The sequence below is a fragment of the Peromyscus eremicus genome, chromosome 1 (assembly GCF_949786415.1).
Source record: "Peromyscus eremicus chromosome 1, PerEre_H2_v1, whole genome shotgun sequence".
In the NCBI taxonomy this organism is placed as follows: Eukaryota; Metazoa; Chordata; class Mammalia; order Rodentia; family Cricetidae; genus Peromyscus; species Peromyscus eremicus.
In genome coordinates this window covers 185006556-185029729 of record NC_081416.1, presented here as the reverse complement: position 1 = coordinate 185029729, position 23174 = coordinate 185006556, and the positions used below count along the sequence as shown (strand labels likewise).

Below are 23174 nucleotides of genomic sequence, written 5' to 3'. Positions count from 1 at the left end.
TTATAGATATGTTAATTTTCATTCGCAGGGTGCCAAAAGTATTTGTTTAGCTGCTGTGTTTTTTCCATTGGTGTGTTTTACACTTATGTCAAAGATAAGTTGGCTATAGCTGTGCACCCTAATTATGGGTTTTCTTATCCATTGAAATAGTGTAGTATCAGTATATTATGGTCCTCTGTAACTATAACACTAGAGTGTAGTGGAACATAATTATTATAATAACTCCAGCTTTGTTGTTTTTATTCTCCATTGCTTGATCCATCCAGAGTCTGTTTTTCTATTTGAATTTTATGATGTTTTGTCATAGCTCTGATTTTTCTTTATATTATGGTGGAATTTTGATAGATATTGTACAAAATATTAGCATACTGTTCATGGTATAAGCATGTATTTTTCAAACATTATTAATTATATCAATCCAGAACATGAAGGATAGTTTGCATTGTCTGTCAGTTTCTTTCCTCAGTGTTATAAAATGTCCACCATGAAGTATCAGTAAAATTATTAAGCCACTCCATGTAGTTAAAAGGGAGGTTTATTTAGTGGCATAACCTACAAATGAAGGGATAGGTAGGTTGCAGTGTCTGGGAAAGATGTAGCACAGTCTGGCGGTGTTCTCTTGAGAACTCTGCTCGATCTACCTCCAGTGTCCAGGGTCCAGGAACCAAGCAAGGCGGCGCATCTGAATCTCGGGTGTTCAGGGTCCGCTCTTAGCCCTGCCTTGTAGGTCTGACAGTTACTGAAGCCTAAATGGGGGTTGGAACTTCCAGATCAAAGCTGGAATCGCTACCCACTACATCTCCTCCTTTTGTCTAAATAAGAAGGCTCTAACCTAATACAAGACTATATACAAAGGAATGGTTATCAAATATTGTCCAGGAATAATGAGGGATAATGACCTAGATAAGATGGAACTATGAAAAATGTGAACAATATCAGGCAAGAAACACATACTAAAATCCAGAGAAGTCTAGAGTGTAAGTAAATGGCATGTTACAAAGATCATTCCAAAAGGTGTCCCTATCCTAAGGAACCTGAATCTAATACTTAATATGTTCTATCTAAGATTATATATATACTAAGTTGTAACTGTAGACAGCTGGCAGCCTGGACAATCACCTAATGTTTCTCAGCATTGTTGGTGCATTCAAATTGACTAGAGGCCCAGAGTATCTGACAGACCATTTTCAGAAGCAGGAATTCTGAAAGACCATCTTACCCTGTCTTGGCAGAGTTCAGAAGTCACTTTCCTTGTGTCCCCCTTGTCCAGAAGGACAGCACTCATATATCAGCAGTTGAGGTAAGGACAGTTCTTTGCTCAATAGGCCATTTTGTGCCAAGAAGACAAACTTCCAAATGGAAACGTCTTAGAAGCTCAATGTTCTCTCGGGATCAAATTGGTGCTGTCAGGAGCAATTGTGTCTCATGTCAACAAAATTCTAAGTTATTTAAATGCTGTATCCTCTAGGTCTATGAAGTGTTTGAAGATTACCTTTCCATCTGACCTATGTATCTATAACTCTGGATAATCTAACGTAACTATAGAGATGACAAGCATAGGTGACTATAAATCTGTAAGTCTTATCTACCGAAATAACCTAAAGACTAAGGCTTCATGTAAACCATGTAAACAGTCTATAAGCAAATGCACAGTAAAGGACGATGACTTCAAAATTGTGACAATACACAAGATATTCATAACAAAGTTAGGAATGTATAGTGTGATATGCAATACGACAATAATCTTAAATATATATCAATCCTAAACAGAAGTAGAACACACACACAGTATGACAGATATAAATTACATTTGTATCAATGTACAAATATTTCAAATAAGAGTAGAAATATATGTACATTATAACAAATATAGTTCTGTCTTTATATCAATATACAAATTACCTTAAACAGGAACATAAAAATAGTTTACATTTGTATCAACAGGATAGCAAATAAATTCTTGTCTCATCATGTTTATTGCATTAATATTCAGAATATTCTAGATATGGAATCAATCTTTATGCCACGCAAAAGATGAGGAAATTAAAGATTTCAGCTAAAAGTTTGTTATTTTTATTTTGATCTGTACAGAAATTCATTATTTTTATTTGCAATGATTTCTTAGAATTTTGATAGTTTTATTCCATCAATTACTATACTTAAATATATAAACGGTGATTTTTAACTAAGCCATATACACAGATTTTACAGAAGTTTAAGTAAATAGATTCTATATAATTCATAAATGCTTGGAACCAAAGTTAAATTAAACAAATAAGATTACTGGGTCCAGACTACTTTTAGACACATTGGAATTCAGAGGAAAATCTCACAGGATTTATTTACACACAGTGGACTTATCCTCAGCCTGGAAATATTAAATGATGTCATTAGCAAGAAATGGGGCAGAATTGGGATGTCACCATGTTACCTAAACAGACAGACTCTAGAATTTCAGTCTTTACACAGACTCTATATAAATTTATATGACAATCTTTGTGTTTGTGTGTATGGGATTGTGAGTTTGTATGTACATGTGCTGGATTTGTGGCTAGGTATTGTTTAAACCCATCCACAAATCTAGCACTATAGAAAGCACTAGAAGGAAAATTCCAACCTAAGGAAGTCAGATACACCCACGTAAACACAAGCAATAGATAACACCACAGCAGTAAACCCCAAAGGAGAGAAGTACACACACACTACCACCAAAAGATAACAGGAACTAACAATGACTGGTCATTAATATCCCTTAATATCAATGGACTTAATTCACCTATAAAAAGAAACAGGCTTACAGAATGGATACGAAAGCAGGACCCATTTTTCTGGTGCACACAAGAAACACATCTCAAATTCAAAGATAGACACTACCTCAGAATAAAAGACTGGGAAAAGACTTTCCAATCAAACAGACTTAAGAAACAAGCTGGTGTAGCCATCCTAATATCCAGCAAAATAGACTTCACACTAAAATCAATCAAAAGAGATCAAGAAGAACATTGCATACTCATCATAGGAAAGATCCACCAAGATGAATTTTAAATTCTGAACATTTATGCTCCAAACACAAGGGCACCCACATTTGTAAAAGAAACATTACTAAAGCAGAAATAACACATAAAACCCCACATATTAATAGTGGGAGACTTCAACACCTGACTCTCACTACTGGACGGATCAGCCAAATTGAAACTTAACAGAGAAATAAGGGACTTAGCTGTTGTTATGACTCAAATGGACTTAGTAGATATCTACAGAACATTCCATCCTAACAAAAAAGAATATATCTTTTTCTCAACACCCCATGGAATCTTCTCTAAAATCGACCACATACTTGGCCACAAAGCAAATCTCAACTGATGCAAAACAATTGGAATAACCTCCTGTGTTCTATCAGACCACCCTGGTTTAAAGTCAGATTTCAACAACAACAAAAATTACAGAAAGCCTACAATCTCATGGAAACTGAATAATGCTCAACTGAATGTGTACATGTGCATGTTTTTGTGTATGTTCACATATATGCAAATATTTTACTCAAAAATGAAGGAGAAGTAGTTTTTGAGAATTGAAGGCCTTAAGGAACTTGGGATAGGGTACCATGTGAATCCAATATAAGGAAAATATCACATTTGTGTCATTAATGCAAGATGCACCCACATAAACACAAACACATGTCACAAATTCAGAAGGAAACTATGTAGACTGAGGAATGGAATGAGTAGTAAGATGAGCAACAGATGTGATTGAGAGAGGGGAAAATACCACAAAAAGGACATGCTACATGTGTCGCTTGCCAGAATATAAAGTATATTACTTTTTTAAAATAATAATTATTTGATACCATGCTAAAACTGTAGCATGGGAATTTTTATTTGCACTCTCCATGAAAGGTGAATTATCTGTCTTCCTACAAAGACTCTTCCAGTCACATTTCTGTATTTTCACATCCAATGCCCCCAGGATGCCTCATCATAGAACCATAGGTTATACAGTGTTTAAATGTTTATTATTAAATGAACAATAAGATCCACATGAGAACACTAAACCTGTGTGCCTTGTCTCCCATACTAAATAAGACACATCACTAACCCCAGTAAACACTGGCCCTACTTTGTTCTGCTTTCTGTGCAGTCCCAAACCACTGAAAAAGCTTCATCAGCCCACACTCATCAGAACACTCTCACACTGGCATTTCAGGTTCTAGAATGCAAACAAAAATAGAAAGCTAGGAAAATTGTATAAGAGCAATTTACAAATTAAACTGAGGATCACTTCAGAGTTTCTATTTACTTCTAAGGTACTCAAAAAAGACTTCTATGCAGCCACTAGTAGATTTTAAAATGAACAAAAAGAATGTAGGAAATTAAATATGAAGCAGAAGAAATGGGTCAACACATGGAATTAAACTATTAGAACTGAGGCTTGAGATGAAGATAATGTTTAGAAATCAAATATTTACCTTATCTTCTGTTTAATAATGTTTGCATTGGAGGATCGGTGATAGATCTTATTTTGTATTTGAAATATATGACAGAACTTATGAAACTTATTGAATATTTTAAAAATATTTTTGCAATGCTGCAAATGTAACAAAGGCTCTATGTAGAGCTGATTAGTTGTAGAACAGTAGGATTCAGGACATTTTGTAATTTGGCCTGATTATTGGTTCACAAAAGATTGGAATAACAGGATTTCGTTAGCTATCCTGTGACTGTCACAGGCGTAGCATAGGCTCCACTATGCAAGCTGTGTGGAACTCACTTGCTGTAAACATGGAGCTGCTTTTCCCCATAGGGCTTTTGTGCTACAATTCCCACTATGTAACTGTGAGTTCTAACTTTGTGAGTTCTCTCTGAACATTGTTACTTATCTCAATGTGGATCATCTGCCAAAATCTACTGACATCATTTCTGAAGGAATTAATATAAACAGATTGTTCAGGCAATCCTGTGACCAAATTTTCTCAAAATGACATCCTCCAAAGACCTTTAATTTTTACAAATATGAGTGATGTCATAAAACTACCTGAGTTCTCCTCATATATATTTATAAACCAAATTTAATCACATGGACATCAGCTGCAGAGCCCCAGGGAAGAGATTGTCATAGATTCCTACAGAGGGGCTGAATCATCTGGAAGAAAGGAATCATGAACACACAAGTAGCCTCTGCTGCAAATATAAAAACAGGTTGAAATATACAGGTGGCCATATAATGTGCTGTTCTTAACAGCACTTCACAATACACACTGATCAGGCTTTAAGTTGGACAAAGATGTTCACTTTGATTTTTATCTTCTTGCTCCTGAACATTCCACTTCTTGTGTCCAGTATCACCCATCCCAAGTGCTTTTGGAGAATGAAGCAGAACAATGACAAGGATGGAGATTTGTTGACAGGCTGTATCTTCTTCCTTTTCAGAGTGCAGTGGCCTGTGGAGAAAGATTATTTCAACCACATTCTGAATACACTGTAAGTTTCTTTCTATTTTCTATGTATGTAATCATGAATATTTCATGGTGGGGAGTAAGGTGAGAATCAGAGAACGTTTTGAGTCTCTGTTCTGTTACTCAATCTGCAAACCAAGAAACAACCCCAGATTCTTTTAGAGACTCAATGCTCTTTTTCTACTTTTAATTTGTCCAGAGAGTTTTGTTATTCTCCCAGTTATCCTCCTACTTAACAGGCTGAAAGGGCTCTCTAAATTTTTCCATCACATGTAGCCCCCCTCTTGACAGTTTCCACAGCACAGTAGCTGGTGGTGTCTTACTGAAGGAAACCCCAATCTATTCAAGGACTATCATTCTAAATGTAAGTAAATGACTGTCAAGTAGAGTCTGTGATGACCATTTGATCACCGTGTCACTCCTAATGCATGTGCTAGGACAACTAATATTTGTGGTACCCCCAGCCCCAGAGAATTTTTCCATAGCTATTCAGTTACTCTCTCATATGCTCTGCATGTGGTCACATTGTGCCTTCTAAAGCTGCATCAAGAATGAAAATAGGAGACCTGCCCACTGTGAACTTCACATGGGTTCCTGTTCCCCATTCTTCACCCATATCCATGTATAACTACAGGCCTATAATTTCAAAGTCTAGTTCTTCACTCTCTCTTTAGAGTAAAGAAGGAATGTGTAAACTGAAAATGACATGCTTGCATTCTTTGGAATGCAGGGTGAGTAATAGTGGTGATCAGTTACTTTCTTTGTCCCTGGCCTGAGTGACAACAGTGGCATGTGATACTTGGCCACACTTGAGAACAGTTACCTACTAGTCCATCTTTGCTATTGTTTAAGGAGCATGTGTCTCTTCTCCTTATGTCTAAGCTGTTTATTCTCTGACACTTATGTCACATTTAACTCATATGTTTCTCTTTCTGTAATTTCACTAGTTATAGCTGGCTGCATATTTTACCAGTTTGGGCAATGTACACATTTTGATTTTGTGTACTGCGGATAGTTTTTTTAACGTAGCTCTTTAGTCCAGTAGTTTGCTCTGAAAGTTTAAGTAATTGATGTTTCTTATTGTTTAGTGTGCAGGAGTTAGTGTTTGAGATTCATAAGTTACAATATCGAATTCCTGTTGAATGTTACTGACAATTTCAATGACATTTTATTCCATATGGTAATTAAGAATATAATAAGATAGTTTTTATTTAAAAATGCATAGATGTATATCTGTATTTGTACCCAAAGATACCACAGTGGTACAGTTTCTAAGTGGGATACAGATTGTATTTATCTCTGAGTGAATCATTCTGAATAAAAGAGTATTTCTGAGTTTGAAGCTTTTTGGTCAGATAATACGAAATGAGTTAGAAGACAAGAGTGTTACTCTTCTTCCATACCCATAAGCACAAAATGATATTGTTCTATGCTTACTAACATTCTGACTATATTTATTTTCAAAATTCATAAATATTTCCCATACATTGCATACTTTATAATCTTTTAGTATACAAAATGTAATGCTGACACAAATAATTCTCACTTCAATTTCCAGAAGTTCCTAGTTTTCAATACAATGCCAGTGTTGTGCATTTGTAAGTTAAAATGTATGCAAAATGTGCTCTAATGAGAAAATTTGTGTTAGTCCGATATATCAAGTATGATTACATTGAACATACTTTTATAAACATAAAATAGGTGAACAGTACTGGAGTACATGCTCTTAATATCACCATTTGGGAAATGGAATAGGGTTATCCCTGTGCATTTGATGCCAGGCCAGTCTAAAGCCAATTGTCACTCAAAAGCATGGAATCCGTTGCGTCTTTATGGCCTAAATGAGTAGTTGTCATATCCAAACACACACAGATGCATATATTTACCAGACATACTCTGATATTTAAAATTATTATTTTAAATAAATAAATAAATCTTTTCAAAATTTTGTGCTTGCAGTCGATAAACAAGAAAGAAAAAAGAACAAGATAGGGATAGACATGAGGGAATATGTTAACTGTATTACCAAATAATTATAATGAATTATAAGGACTTGAGCCAAATATATCTCAGAAAGACTACTGTGCATTAAACTGACATGTTTTGATGCCGTATCCAATTGAGTTTATTTCATAAAAATTACCAGAAAGTTTGCTCATGCACCATATATATTTTTCACATTGTTCAACAATTTCAAAATGAATTCATGATCAGATTATCCATTTTGTCAAAGACTGTGCCCTTGTATTTACCTTCTGAGCAAGCATGCAAAACCAGAGATGGACAGCCCTCTCTGTGGAAAATGCAAAGTCTCATCTTATGTTTGGTAGATGCACTCTCATCAACTTTTAATGATTTTTTCAAGCTTCCAGCTTCTCTGTCATTGCAATCTTACAACACAATATATTTATTTCAATCATAGTAGATTGTTGGGAATACCATCCAGTAAAGGATAAGCCTCATTCGGACTACAAATGATCATCTCTAGATTTCTGTCCAAAATAAACAGTGTTCCATTTATAAAGCACCAACTGTAGACTGTCAGTTTGTTCTGGCCTTGGCTATTTCTATTGTTGAAGTCAACAGGAACCCTGAGCTTTTATAAAATATGACTCTATTATTTCCATACCAACAGGGGGTATAATACTGTGTCACAATTACACAATCTTTTTTATTTTTTTGAACAAAATTGTGAAACTCCCCCTAATTATGTCTCTAACAAAGGCATCAGGTGTACAGTGGTGCTTACAGAACCTTACTGGGCAGCATCTGTCATCATTGGGACATTCCTAGAAATCTACAAATCTCAGCAGGTGAGTTTTATTTGGGGTGATTTTGTAAGAAACCCTGTATTCACTGGTGGCTTTCCCAGATGCCAAGAAGAACGTGAGGAGGAGACTGACCTCACAGTCATGTCCAACTTTGTAGTTCAAGGGTACAATTCAGAGACTTGATGGTGCTTCCACAATTCCTTGTGTGAAACAGATGATGGAAAAAGTAAGAAGTAAGGGGATTTTCTAGAATACTCAGCAGAAGTGTGCTTACATGTTTTTAGGTGTGCATGATACTCATGCTGCTTCCTGTGTCCTAGGTCATTTAGCTTACTTATGGACCCTTCCGTCCTATCCTGAATGATCATGATCACTTTCCCTGTCTGTGTCAGATGCCTCCCAAAGATACAGCTCTAGGAAAGGCCATGATCTCTTTGATGCTTTACTTCAACTGGCCCTGGATTTGACTGTCCATCTTAGAAAATGATCAGATTACTTTATTTCTTTCACATTTGAGAACAGACATGAAAAATATGTTCTGTTTCACCTTTGTGATCATGATCCCAGGCAAGAAGTATTTTTACATGTCAAGAGCTGATGTGTGTTATAAACAAATCATAACATATCCATAAATGTAGTTGTCATTTATAGTGACACAAACAGTTTTCAAGCTGTGAGCCTTAGAATGTTGGATCTCTAGGTATACAGAGTATGGGCTACCACTTCACAGTGGGATGTCACTACAAGAAAGAGAAGACTCACATGACTCATCTCTTGGGACTCTAGCTTTAGCACACCACTATGCTGAGATTTCTGGTTTTAAAATTTAGTCAAGACATTGATCCATCTCAAATACTCAGATCATTACCTGGAAAGGCTGGGTAGATTAATTTTAACTGTGAGGTCTTGGAATCTAATTGAAAATCTAACTGAAAAGCTGCTCATCCAATGCCTAGTTGGAATGGCTAATGGTCAGGACTATTGACATGGCCTTTAGTTGTGGCAATGACACTGTATACAATGCTGTTCATGCTGTGTCCCTTGCCCTGCATGAGATGCTTCTTTAACAAGAAGATAATCAGCCAATGGACAACAGCAAAAAATCTGTTATTAACTGTATTAAGGTAGTGTTTCCTCTATTGGGTGATATTTGGTCTCATCAATGTCATTGTGCTTAAGAGATTCTCAGATGCTCAAATCTAGTGTATTAAGAAATATTCACCAAATAGAAACTTCTGAACATTTGTCTTTCTGAGGAAATAAATCAACAGTGTGCTGTAAGTCTCTACTGCCAAGCCAATTAAGTGGAAGAAACAATTTATCAATGGAAATTAGTGATTATGTTACAAAGTCTCAAATAATATCAGCCTGTCCTAATACTGAAAATATATCAGTCCTTAGTTATTAATGCTCTCCATGTTGAAAAGATGAGCCCTCATATATTAATTCTCAAATATGTTTTAATCAGTTTAGGAGATGGTTTTCACAAGTGTCCTTATCTGATTCTACCCCCTTCTAGGCTTTGGGGAACTCATTTAGATCTCTGAGAGTAATTATGCATGAAATTGTGCTGTGATTCATTACAGTGCATATATGCATATTCATGTATGTGAATGGATGCTTCTCACTGTATGGATGTATGTTTGTGTGTTCCTGTGTATCTGTGTATGTACCTGTATTGCTTTACATATATGTGGGTTTGTGTCTACCTGTGTATCTGTATTTGTCAGTGTATATGTCTGCATGTGCCTATATGGGAATTTTGCATGTTTCTGTGTAGTGGTTGCACATACATATGTCTGTGTTGGTGTATATGGGTGTGTATGTGTGTGTCTATTGGTATGTCTTTTGATGTGGGCATAAATCTGTCTGTGTCAGTGTCTCTAAGTGTGGTTGTTTGTATCTGTGTATCTCTCTGTGTGTGTATATTTCTGAGAACATGCATATTTGTGTGGGCCTAGGTATGTTTTGAATGTTTCTCTTTTTGTGTGTCTATTTGGGTGTATATGTCTCTCTGTCTACATGTGCCAGTACATTTTTCTGTGTGTCTTAGTATGTATGGAAGTGTGTGTAAATGAGTATATTGCTGTATTATGTATGAATTTTTGTATGGATATGAGTATCTCTGTGTGTAGGAATGTGTGTGTGTGTGTATGTGTGTAGTTGTAATCTCTTGATCTAATTCAACAGTGTTACTGATCTTACTTAATCTTCAAATTTTGTATTGCATAGATATAGAAAGAATAGACAGCCTTGTCTTCTTCCTTATTTTAGTGGAATTGGTTTGAGTTTCTCTCCATTTAATTAGATGTTGACTAGAGTATTGATGTAAATTGCCTGTATTACGTTGAGGTATGTTCCCTGTATTCCTTCTTTTCCCAAGACTTTTATCATGAAGGGCTGTTGGATTTTGCCAAAGGCTATTTTAGCATCTAATGAGATTACCATGTGGTGTTTTTCTTTCAGTTTGTTTATATGGTGGATTACATTGATTGATTTTCATATGTTGAATTATCCCTCAAAATCTGGGGTAAAGTCTATTTGGTCATGATGGATGATCATATTGATGTGTTCTTGGATTCAGTTTGCACTTATTTGATTGAGTGTTTTACATCTATGTTCATACGGGGAATTTGTTTGTAATTTCTTTCATTGTGGAATTATTTGTGGTTTGTGTATCAGATGATTGTGGCTTCATAAAGTGAAATTGGCAATCATTCTTCTGTTTGTATTTTGTGGAATAATTTGAAGAGAATTGATGTTAACTCTTACTGGAATGTCTGGTAGATATCTATCCTAAAGCCATCTGGATCTGGGATTTATTTGTTTTGGAGACTGTGAAAGACTGCTTCTATTTCCTTAGGGTTTTTAGGTGCATTTCTACTGTTTGTCTGATCTTGATTAAATTTGGGAAGATGTATCTATTGAGAAAATTATCCAACTCTTTTATATTTTCCAATTTTTTAATTACAAGTTTTCAAGTATGACCTAATAATTATTCAGATTTCCTTGATGTCTATTATTATGTCTCCCTTTTAAATTCTGATTTTGTTAATTTGGATATGCTGTCTATCTTTTTGTTAGTTTGATAAGATTTTTTTAAAATTTTTTTAGAGATCCAATTTTTGTTACATTTACTCTTTTTATTTTTCTCTTTTTTCTATCTTATTGATTTCAGACCTTAGTTTGATTATAACAGCGTCTATTCCTCTTGGACAGGGCTGAATTCTTTTTGTTCTAGAGCATTCAAGTGTGTTGTAAATTGCTAGAATCAGTTCTCTCCATTTTTTTTTTTGTAAACAGCAAAAAAATGAATTTTTTTTTTTACCAGAACTGCCACTTTGTCCTATAAGTTTGGGTGTATGCTCTATTCATATTCATTTGGTTCTCAGGAGTCATTAATGTCTTTGTTCTTGCCTTAGATCCCTTAGTCATTCATTTAAGACTTCAGTTACAATGACATGAAAAGCTTTCTGTTTTTTCTCTAACCGTTGAGGTTCAGTTTTAATCTGTGTTAGTCTGATCAGATGCAGTGTCTTATTTCTTATTTCAATTTTCACACATCAATTGAGACTTGTTTTGTGACCATCCATGTGGTCAGTTTTGGAGAAAGTTCCATGAGGTCCAGAAAGGAAGAAATACTTTTTGTATTTGCATGCAATGTTCTGTAGATATCTGTTAGGTCCTTTGATTTATAATGTCTAATAGCTTGAGTATTTCTCTGCTTAACTTTTGTCTAGATGACCTGTCCTTTGGACAGAGTGGGATATTGAAATCTCTGACTATCAATGTCTGATAATCAGTTTGTGCTTTAAACTTTAGTTATGTTTCTTTTACAAATGTGAGTGCCCTTGCATTTAGAGTGTAGATGTTGAGAAGTGAAATGTTATCATTGTGGATTTCTCATATGATAGATATGTAGTATCCTTTCTCATATCCTTTCATTAATTTTTGTTTGGAGTGCATTTTGTTAGATGTTAGAATGGCTTCACTATCTTGTATTCTAAATCATTTTGCTTAAAATATTTTGCTAGAGATTAGCTCTGAAGTATGACTGTTTTGATTTTGAGGTATACTTATTATTTCCAGAAGAAGGATGAATAATTTTTTCCATATCCATTCTGTCAGTCTGTATATTTGTTTTGGAGCTGATATTACTGATATATCAATGACCAATTTTTTTTGCTAATTTTTTAATTGCTATTGTTGATAGTAGTGTTTGTGTGTGTTTTGCTTCTTTGCTTTGCTGGTAAGAGATTATTTATTTCCTGTATTTTCATGGGTGAAGTTAACTTCTCTAGTTTGAGTTCTTCTATTACCTTCTGTTACTTTCTGTAGTGCTGGACATGTGAGTAGATATTGTTTAAATTGGAATTTATTATGGAGTATCACATTTTCTTCTTTTATGAGGATTGAATGTTTTGCTGGATATAGTGGTATGGTTTATCATCTGTTATGTCTTAGCTTTTGAAGGAAACCTGACCACATCATTCTGGATTTTGTAGTTTCCATTGAAAAGTCAGATGAAATTCAGATAGGTCTGCCTATATATGTTACTACATCTTTTTCATTGCAGTATTTAGTATTCTTTCTTCTTAGGTATATTTAATGTTTTGATTATTTTGCAAGGGCATCCGTTTTCTGTTACAATCTATTTGATGTTTTTTAAATTTTTTTGTACTTTTATAGGCTTCTCCTTTCCTAGGTTAGGAAAATTTTCTTCTCCAATTTTGAAAAAAAAAACTATTATGGAGATTTGTAATGTGATTCTTCTCATTCTTCTAGTCCTATTATTCTTATGATTGGCTATTTGATAGTGTTCAAGTATTCATAGATGTTTTGTGTCAATCATTTTTTGGATTTAACATTTCATTTGATAATTGTATCTATTTCTTCCAACATATCTGAATGCCTCAGATTCTCATTTCATCTCCTGTATTCTGTGGTGATTCTTATGTGTGTAGTTTCTGTTTGCTTACCTAGATTTTCCTTTTCCAGAATTAACTCAGTTTGTGTTTTCTTTATTATTTCTAATTCATTTTTCAGATTTTTTCAAAGAAATTATATATTCATTTTACATACCACTGATTTCCCTCTCTTCCTTCTTCCTGCACTCCAACATTTCTCCCTAACCCATTCCTCATTCCCTCCTCTGATAAGGTAAGTCAGCAGAGTTTGGTACATTCAATTGAGGCAAGTCCTACTCCCCCACCCCCTCATCAGGGATGTGCAAGGTATCCAACTGTAGGTAGTGGGCTCCATAAAGCTGGTCATGCATCAGGGATCATCCTGATCCTACTGCCAAGGGGCCCCTTAAACAGATCAAGGTACACAACTGCCTTGCTTATGCAGAGGGCCTAGTTGATTCCCATGGAGGTTCTACAGGTGTTGGTTTAAAGTTTATCTTGGTTTGGTGGTCTCTGTAGATTTCCCATCATGACCATGATGCCTCTTGCTCATAGAATCCCTCTTCTCATTCTTCATTTAGTCTCCTGGAGCTCGGCCTTTGCTTGACTTTAAAGGATTTACTCATTTCCTACACTGCTTCATTTGTCTTTTCTTGTATTTCTTTCAGAGATTTATTAATTTCCTCCCTAAGGTCCTCAACCAACTCCAAGAAGTTGGTTTTAAGGTCTTTTTTATTCTACTTCAGCTGTGTTGGAATAGTCAGGGCTTGCTCTAGTAAGATAGATGGCATTGTTAGTGACATATTGCCTCAGCTGTTGTTGATTGTGTCTTGTGTCTAGGCATCTAAGTTTGTGGTGAATATAAGCCGAGATGCTTATTTATAAGTTCTTATTTGGATGTGTTTTGTTCCTGTTTCTGTTTTCTCTTTTTTTCCCTCCAGTGTGGCCTGAGGTTCTTCAAGGCATTTCCACTTGATTTGGAGGAAAAAATTCTGGTGTCTGAATTGACCTCTGGTCCATCAGGGGAGACTCTTTCCAAGTTGGTGTTTGGGAACTTTGATGCACAGGGATTTGTGATTGTGGATAGAGTGGGACACCAACATATGAAATAGTATAGAGGTGAGCCTCCAATACGGACATCTTATAGTCCTTCATGTTCTCCACTTGAGCAGATACTCACTCACAGTGAGTCCCTGGGTCTTTGTGGTCTGGAGAGCTTTGGAGTCTGGGGCATTGTGGTCTGGACAGTTATGGATGGGTGATAGCATTTGGGGGACAAAAACAGTGGAAGTTATTCAAGGATGGGTGGCCTACCTAGAATTCTGGTGGCCTTTGTTGACTCTGGTAGAGATGGTTATCTTCCCCATTTGGGGGCTGGGATAAAGTAGAAACAGGTATGGAAAGCAGGGAATAGACTAGGCTGGCACTAAGAGAGAGACCTAGAGAGTTCAACATGCAAGTTACCTACATAGATTTTTGTTGGCAGGCGTGTTAAAGGGTAGAGACTTGATTGACAAGTGTATGGTTGGGTTTAATCATTGACTTGCTCTATCACTGGTGCTTTATCTGTGGTTAACAGTCATTTGTTCATTTGCCCAGGAACCCACAATGTTCAAAGTACATGTGAAAACCGTAAAACTTTTCTAAACAGTCAATTAGCAAATAGTAAGGAAATATTAAAAGCAAAATTTCTCAGATGCTTGTTACACTGCTACACAAGTTGCATCATGGGATTATGTTACAACCTCTGTTATAAACACACATCAAGTTTACTTTGCACCATGTGTTCCTTTAAATCATGCATGCTAATAGACTAAGTGCAGATCATTACCTTTTCCTCCATTCCAACAAATCCAATCCCACAATCCATTCCCCAGATCAGCAGTAGGCTACATGTTGGGCTATCAGTTCTCTACCTCTGCCCCTGTTGCCAGTGGAACTTAGAAATCTTCCTCTCCTAACTTTCCTCCTGTCATTCATTGCTTTAACACAGCCCCAAGTTTGAGGGGACTATCCCTAGATACTTATGGTGTATACTTGTGCTGTACTTATACTTCCCAGGAAGGGAAGTATAACACCTAATCACAAATGTTCAGCTCTCCTTCAGTTTCTCAAAAAACCAATGCCATGTCATATACCCAGTTATGTAGCCAGGCACCTACTTCAGCCCAGCCACATCAACTTCTCCAGTGAATCACACAGATCTTCCCCACCAAACTTCCTTGTCAATACTCTATGCTTTTATCCTAGTCATGCAACCTGAGCAACAATACGTAGGAAACACTCAGAAAACTATGGCCAGAGAAGCAGATTGGCAATCCACAGATATTCACCTCTCCTTCCACTGTCAAATCACACATTACCATCCTCAGTTTTATAACAGACTTTCTGCTCTGGCCTTTCCTGAGTCTCTGTTGTATTCATAGGGGACTAAGACACACTGGAGTAAAACCTAATTTCCTTGCTTGAAAGGAACCAACCCTTCCCATACCCTTACATGGCCCTTCTTCATTAATCAGTCACACCTCCTGGTACTCAAAATATATTTCACATGGGAACCTCTGTGAACAGGCCTCTTAGGACAGCAGAAATTTTTCTACCAAGCAACATACCAAAAACAATGACAAAATCAAAGTAACAGGAAAAAAATACATTCCTGGTGCATCAGCAGGCTTTTTGGAATCCAATACCTATGATGGGAGACATTGCACAGCCTTGACCCAGGGGAAGGGGCTTGGACTTGCTTCTACTGCATGTGCCACCTCATGAAAGGCCTTGCCTTCTTGTGGGGAGGAGTGGGGAGTGGGTTGTGAGGGGGAGTCCAGGGGGCTGGAGCAGGGAAGAGGGGGAATCTTTGATTCATGTGTAAAATGAATAGAAAAATTTTTTAATTAAAAAAACCATGCTCATTCATATCTCTTAATGGTAATGGTCTCAAATCCCTAATAAAAAGCCTCAGAATAATAGAATAGACCCATCTAATTACAGCATCCTACAAAGACTCCTCAATGTCAAGGACAGACATTACCTCAGGTTAGAAGGTTGGAAAAAGATATTCCTTGAAAATGAACCTAAAAACATGTTTGTTTATTCACTTCAATATAAAACAAATAGTATTCAAATCAGAACTAATCTGAAGAAATAGAGGAGGATGCTATATACTCATCAGAGTAAATACCCATGAAGGTGACATTTCAATTCTTAACATATATGCCCCCAAAACTAGGGTATTTAAGTTTGCCAAATAATTACTACTATAGTTTCACATATTGACCCTCACACATTTATAGTGGGAGATTTCAATACCCCACTCTCAACAATGGCCAGGTCAGTCACACAAAAAATGAGAAATACTGGAACTAACAGACTTTTTATACTAAATAGACATAACAGATATTAATAGAACATTTCACACCAACAAAAAAAATATGAAGTCTACTTTTCACCTCAGAGATCTTTCTTCAAAATTGCCCATATACTTAGACATATAGCAAGTCACAGTACTTACAAGAAAATTTAAAAAAAAAACTCATTACATTCCTACAGATCATCATGAATTAAAGCTGGATATAAAAAAAAAACAACAGCAACAACTTGAACCTTGCAATATCATGGAAACTGAAAAATTCTCTAATGAATGAAAAATGGATCAAAATAGAAATGAAGAAATTTAAGACATTCTAGCATTCAATGAATCTGAACACACACTACACCCAAACATATTGGACATAAGGATAGACTTTGTAAGAGGCAAGTTTATGTCACTATGTGCTTACCTAAAAAATATGTATTTTCATATTAGTTATTTAACAACACACTAGAAAGCTCTAGAACAAAAAGAAATAATGACACCAAAGTGTAGTAGACAGAAAGTCATAATCAAACTGAGAGATGAAATCAGTAAAATATAATCAATGAGAATAATACAAAAGGAATCAACAGAAAGAGAAAAATCAATATGGTCAATACATATTCCAAATTATGTAAAATATAGAGAGTGTATATTCAAATTAACAAAATCAGAAATTTAAGTAGAGGGGTGTTAACAACAGATAATGAGAAAAATCCAGATAATCATATGGGCATCCTTTAAAAATCTGTACACCACCAAAGAGCAAATTCAAAATAGATAATTTCTTCAATACATTCATATAAAAAATTTATACAGGACTTAAAGAACTAGTGAAATAGAAGCAGTCATTAATATACTCATAATCAAAAAAGGCTGAGCCAAATAATTTTAGTAGAGAATTCTTCCAGACTTTCAAAATGAGTTATTGCTAATACTCCTAAATTGGGCCAAGAAGAAGGGACATTGCTCAATTCACCTTATGAGGTCACGATCACAGTGATAGTCAAATTACATTATGACATTAACAACTAAATGGAATTACATACTAATTTACCTTATGAACATTGATACAAAAATACCATAACAAGTCTAGGAATACATATAAAATATTTACTATTATATTTAGTAGGCTTCTTCCTTGAGCTTCCAGGATGTTCCAATATATGAAAATCAATAAGTGTATTCCACAAAACTAAAAAAAACGAAGTTCATTACATCAGTTGCAGAAAAGACCTTTGGCAAAATCCAACATGCCTTCATTACAAAAGTCCTGGAAAAATTAGGGATACAGGGGACATACCTCTACACAATAATAGTAGTTTACAGCAAGCCAATAACCTACATCAATTTAAATGGAAAGAAAATAAAATAATTCCAAATAAAATCAGAAAGTGGGCAAAGTTGTCCAATCTCTACATACAAAATAGTATTTGAAGTCTTACCTAGAACTACAGGAGATCTAAATGAGATTAGGGGGAAAAATTCAAATAGAAGAATTAAAGTAATTATTTGCTAATGCTATGAAACAATACGTTAATGACCCTGAAAATTTCACTGGGGAACTCCTACATCTGACAAACACTTTCAGCAAAGTAGGAGACATACACAATTTGCAACAATCAGTAGCCCTTGTATACACAAATGCAAAATGAGTTCCAGGAGGGATTAAGAAAGAAATCAGGGAAACAATAACTATCACAATAGCAAAAAAAAAAAAATAATAACACCTGAAATTACTCGGAGTAACCCTAATGAAGCAAGTGAAAGACTTGTATAATAAAAGCTTCAAGTCTTTGAAATAAGAAATTGAAGAAGGAATCAAAATTTAAAAAGATCTCACATGCTCATGAAATAAAAAGATTAACATAAAAATTGACAGCTTACAGAAAGCAATCTACTGATTCAATTCAATGCCCATCAAAATTTTGACACAATTGTTTCCAGATCTAAAGAGGAAAATTTAGGTTTTAGAAAGCCTGAGCTGACCTTCTCTGGTGATCAGATGGCTGAACACCCTAACTGTCATGATAGAACTCTCATCCAGTGACTAATAGAAGTAGATGCAGAGATCCATGGCCAGTCCCCAGGTGGAGCTCCAGGAGTCCAATTGGTGAGAGAGAGGAGGGATTCTATGAGCAAGAGATACTGAGATCATGATTGGAAAAAGCACAGGGACAAATAGCCAAAGTAGTGAAAACTCATGAACTATAAACCAATAGCTGAGGAGCCCCCATGGAACTGTATCAGGTCCTCTGGATATGTGAGACAGTTGATTAGCTTGAATGATTTAGGAAGGCCCCAGGCAGTGGGACTGGGACCTTAGTGCATGAGCTGGCTTTTTGGAACCTAGGGCCTATGCTGAGAAACTTTGCTCATCCTTGGTCTAGGGAGGAGGGCACTAGACCTGCCTCAACTGAATCTACCAGGCTGAGCTGAAATCCCAGGGGAGACCTTGCCTTGGAGGAGGTGGGAATGGGGGGTGTATTGGGGGAGAAGGTGGTGGTGGGGTGGGAGAAGGGTGGACAGGGGAATCCGTGGCTGATATGTAAAATGAAATTAATTATAAAATAAAATTTTAAAAAATACAGAAAATTCAAGTTAGCTAAAATAGTTCTTTAAAACAAATCATGAAGTCAGAAATACCAACAGAAATAAAGACAGCATCCTCAACAAATAGTGCTGATCAACCTGGATATTTGTATGTAGAAGAATGAATAGTGATTCATCTTTAATAACCTTCACAAAGTCTAAGAATAAATGAATTAAAAATTCAAAATAAAACCAGATACAATAAAGCTGATAGAGGAGAAAGTGGGGTATAGCCTTGAACTCACTAACACAGGAGATGAGTTTTGAAACAGAATAATGATATGGCAGGCACTAAGATCAACAATTCATAAATGTAACATTAGGAAAATAAAAGCATCTCTGAGGTAAATAACATTGTTATTCAGACAAAACAGTAGCTTACAGAATGGGGAAAAGGTTGTATCAACTCCACATCTGACAGAAGCTAGTGTCCAAAGTATAGAAAGAAGCCTACAAAAATTCCCAGGTAACCAACAGTCCATGCCTACCAGAAATCAAGGTAGAATACCTGCAGTCCTTATTTTTCTCTTTTTTTGCCCCAGATCCAACCCTCAAATTCTGGTCATAAGCTTTGCAACAGATCTCCTGTGGCAGACTTCACAGCCTCACTGTTTTCATTTCCTGTGAATCCCACAGATCTTCCCTTTCTAACATTCCTTTTACAACTCATTGCTGTATGAGAGCACCCAAATACAGCAGGCATGTGTTGCTTAACCAAAGTCCACACCTCCCCAAATATCAGCAAGGTTTCCCATAAATCTTTTTCCTCCCATACTACCCCATATCCAATTACCCCAACTCAGCCTAAGATCTACAGCAGAACATCCCCAGGAGCCTGCTCACTGACCTTCTGCTCCTGCCAACTATGCAAGCCAGAGATCTTTCACTTATAATCTGTGTAACCCCACTTGTAGTTCTTCATCAGCCTCCAACCTCATGTGGTATCCCCAGATAACCCAAAGTCTGCTTCTCCCAGGGTGAGTAGGCTGAAAGCAGACTCATAACTCTCCTACTACTGCTGAGATCCAATCACCCAGGACTTGTTCCTGCAATAGAGCGGAAAACTTGCTTTGGTCTCTGTTTTTCTTTTGGACCTCACCCTCAACATATAACAAAGTCTTTCTCCTCCAACTTTCTTAATACCAAGTTATCCCACTATTCTGTGTTGCTGTGCATGTGTGTGTCTGTGGGTATGTCTTTGGAAGTTGGCATAAATTTGTCTGTGTCAATGTCTCTCTGTGTAGTTGTTTCTATTTGCATATCTCTCACTCTGTGTATTTCGGCGATTATGCATGTTTGTGTTGGCCTGTGGATGTATTTTGGGTGTTTAATTTTCTGAGTGTCTGTTTGAATGTGTATGTCTCTCTGTGTGTGCCAGTATGTTTATCTGTTTGTCTGGGCATGTACCTGAGTATGTAGAAATGAGTATATGCTTGTATTATTTATGTATCTCTGTATGGATGCCAGTATGTCTGTATGTAGCAGTTTGTGTGTGTGTGTGTGTGTGTGTGTGTGTGTGTGTGTGTGTGTGTGTGTGTGGTTGTAACATCATGATCTCCTTCAGTAATTTTACTGTTCTTGCTAAATCTTCAAATACTATCTTGAATAAATAGAAAGAGAATAGACAGCTTTGTCTTCTTCCTGATTTTATTGGGATTACTTTGGTTTTCTTTCTTTCTATTTAATTTGCTGTTGGCTATGGAACTGATGTAAATTGCCTTTATTATGTTGAAGTATGTTCCCTGTATTCCTACTTCCCCCAAGACTTCTTTTTGAGAAAAAATGTGTTTTTTATTCTGTTATTTGCTTAATATGATTAAGACAAATATTCCAATTGCATTTAATTTCCTACCAAAAAAAATCCACAAAAATTATCTTCATTTTTTTACTACTGAAAAACTTCATGCTTGTATACTATATTTTTCTCATTCAATTCTCTGTTGTTGGACACCAAGTTTGATTTACTTATTTATTTATTCACACCCATTTTAATACTTAGATTTTAAAAGGAAAATAAAACATTCCCCAAGACTTTTAACATAATGCGCTGTTGGATTTTCTCAAAGGCCTTTGAGAAGCATCTAATGAGATATTACATGGTGTTTTTCTTTCAGTTTCTTTACATGATGGATTACATTGACAGATTTTTCGGATATTGAACCATATCTCAATCTCTGGGATAAAGCCTATTTAGTCATAATGGATGATCTTTTTCATGTTTTCTTGGATTCTACTTGAAAATATTTTATTGAATATTTTACATCTATGTTCATAAGGGGAATTTATTTGTAATCTTATTTTATGGTTGGATTATTTGTGGTTTTTGAATCAGGTGACTGTGGCCTCATAAAATGAAGTTGGCAGTCTTTCTTCTGTTTTTATTTTGTGGAATAATTTGCAGAAAACTGGTGTTAGCTCTGACTGGAATTTCTGGTAAAACTTTGTGCTAAAACCATCTGGCTCTAAGTTTTATTTGGTTGGGAGAGTATTACAGATTGTTTCTATTTCCTTAGGAGTTATAGGTGTGTTGCAATTATTTATCTCTTTATTTAACTTGGTAAGAGGTAACTATTGAGAAAATGATCCATTTCTGTTTGATTTTCCAATTTTGTTAATTACAAGTTTTAAAAATATGACCTAATGATTATTCAGATTCACTTGATGTCTAATATTATGTCTCCTTTTTCTTTTCTGATTACGTTAATTTGACTATTCTATTTTTATTTAACTTGGATAAGGGTTTGTCTATCTTGTTGATTTTATCAAACAATTCTTTGTTTCATTGACTCTTTTTATTGTTCTCTTTTTTTCTGTCTTATTGATTATAGACTTCAGTTTGATTATACTAGAGTCTATTCTTATGGACATGCTTTCTTCATTTTGTTCTAGAGCATTCAGGTGTGTTGAAAATTCCTAATATCAGATCTCTCCAATTTATTTTGTAAAAAGCTAGGTGAATGTAGAAGTAATCATCTTATTAAATAAGAAAAACAGAGCCAATGCAGAGATGAAAGCTCAAGAGGTCAGAACTAAGAGCCTTACCCATCACTTCTGCAGCTATCCTCTTCAGCCCAGAGACCTACTTCCTGTGTGTTTGTCTTTGTATAGACTTTCTGTTCTGCCTTCTCATTGGCTGTAAACCCAACCACATGACTGCCTCATCACTGCCTGTCTGTACAGACCTCCAGTTCTTCTATGGTTGGTATTGAGATTACAGGTATGTGTCTCCAATGCTGGCAGTATCCTTGAACACACAGAGATCTACCTAGCTCTACCTACCAAGTGCTGGGATTAAAGGCGTGCATCACCACCGCCCAGCCTTTGCTATAGCTCTAATAGGTCTGACCCCCAGGCAACTTTATTTATTAACATACAAATCACATTTTAGTGCAAATAAAATATCACCATAAATGAACCTTATTTTTCCACCACTCTCACTTTGCCCTATAAGTTTGGGTGTATGTTCTATTCATATTCATTTAATTCTATGAAGTCTTTAATTTCTTTATTATTGTCTTAATTTCCTAGTCATTCATTAGAGAGCAGTTCATTTTCCATGAGTTTGAAACTTCTCTGTTTTTTCTCTTATTGTTGATGTTTAGGTTTAATCTGTGGTAGTCTGGTAGGATTCAAGGGGTTGTTTCAATGTTCTTACATTGTTTGAGACTTGTTTTGTGACCAAGTATTTGGTCAATTTTGGAAAAAGTTCGATGAAGTTCTGAAAAGAAGAAATACTCTTTCGTGTTTGAGTGCAATGTTCTGTAGCTATCTGTTAGGTATTTTGTTTATAATGTCTGTTAGCAAGAGTGTTACTCTGCTTTGCTTTTGTCCTGATGACTAGTCCTCAGGAGAGAGTGGGATTTTGAAATCTCATACTATCAATGTCTAAGAGTCAATGTGTGATTTAAGCTTTAGTCACATTTCTTTTTCTTTCTTTTTAAGTTATGTTTCTTTTAGTAATGTGAGTGACCTTGCATTTAGAGCATTGATGTTGAGAAGTGAAATGTTATCTCTATGGATTTCTCTTATATAAATATGTAGTATATATTCTCATCCTCTTTGATTAATTTGGGTTTGAAGTGTACTTTGTTAGATGTTAGAAA

At 35.7% G+C, this 23174-nt stretch overlaps 1 pseudogene; it reads left to right on the top strand.

The window, feature by feature from the left end:
- The first annotated feature begins 5280 nt into the window (after positions 1 to 5280).
- The window catches only part of LOC131903372 (vomeronasal type-2 receptor 116-like), a 55248-nt pseudogene continuing 37354 nt past the window's right edge, over positions 5281 to 23174 (top strand).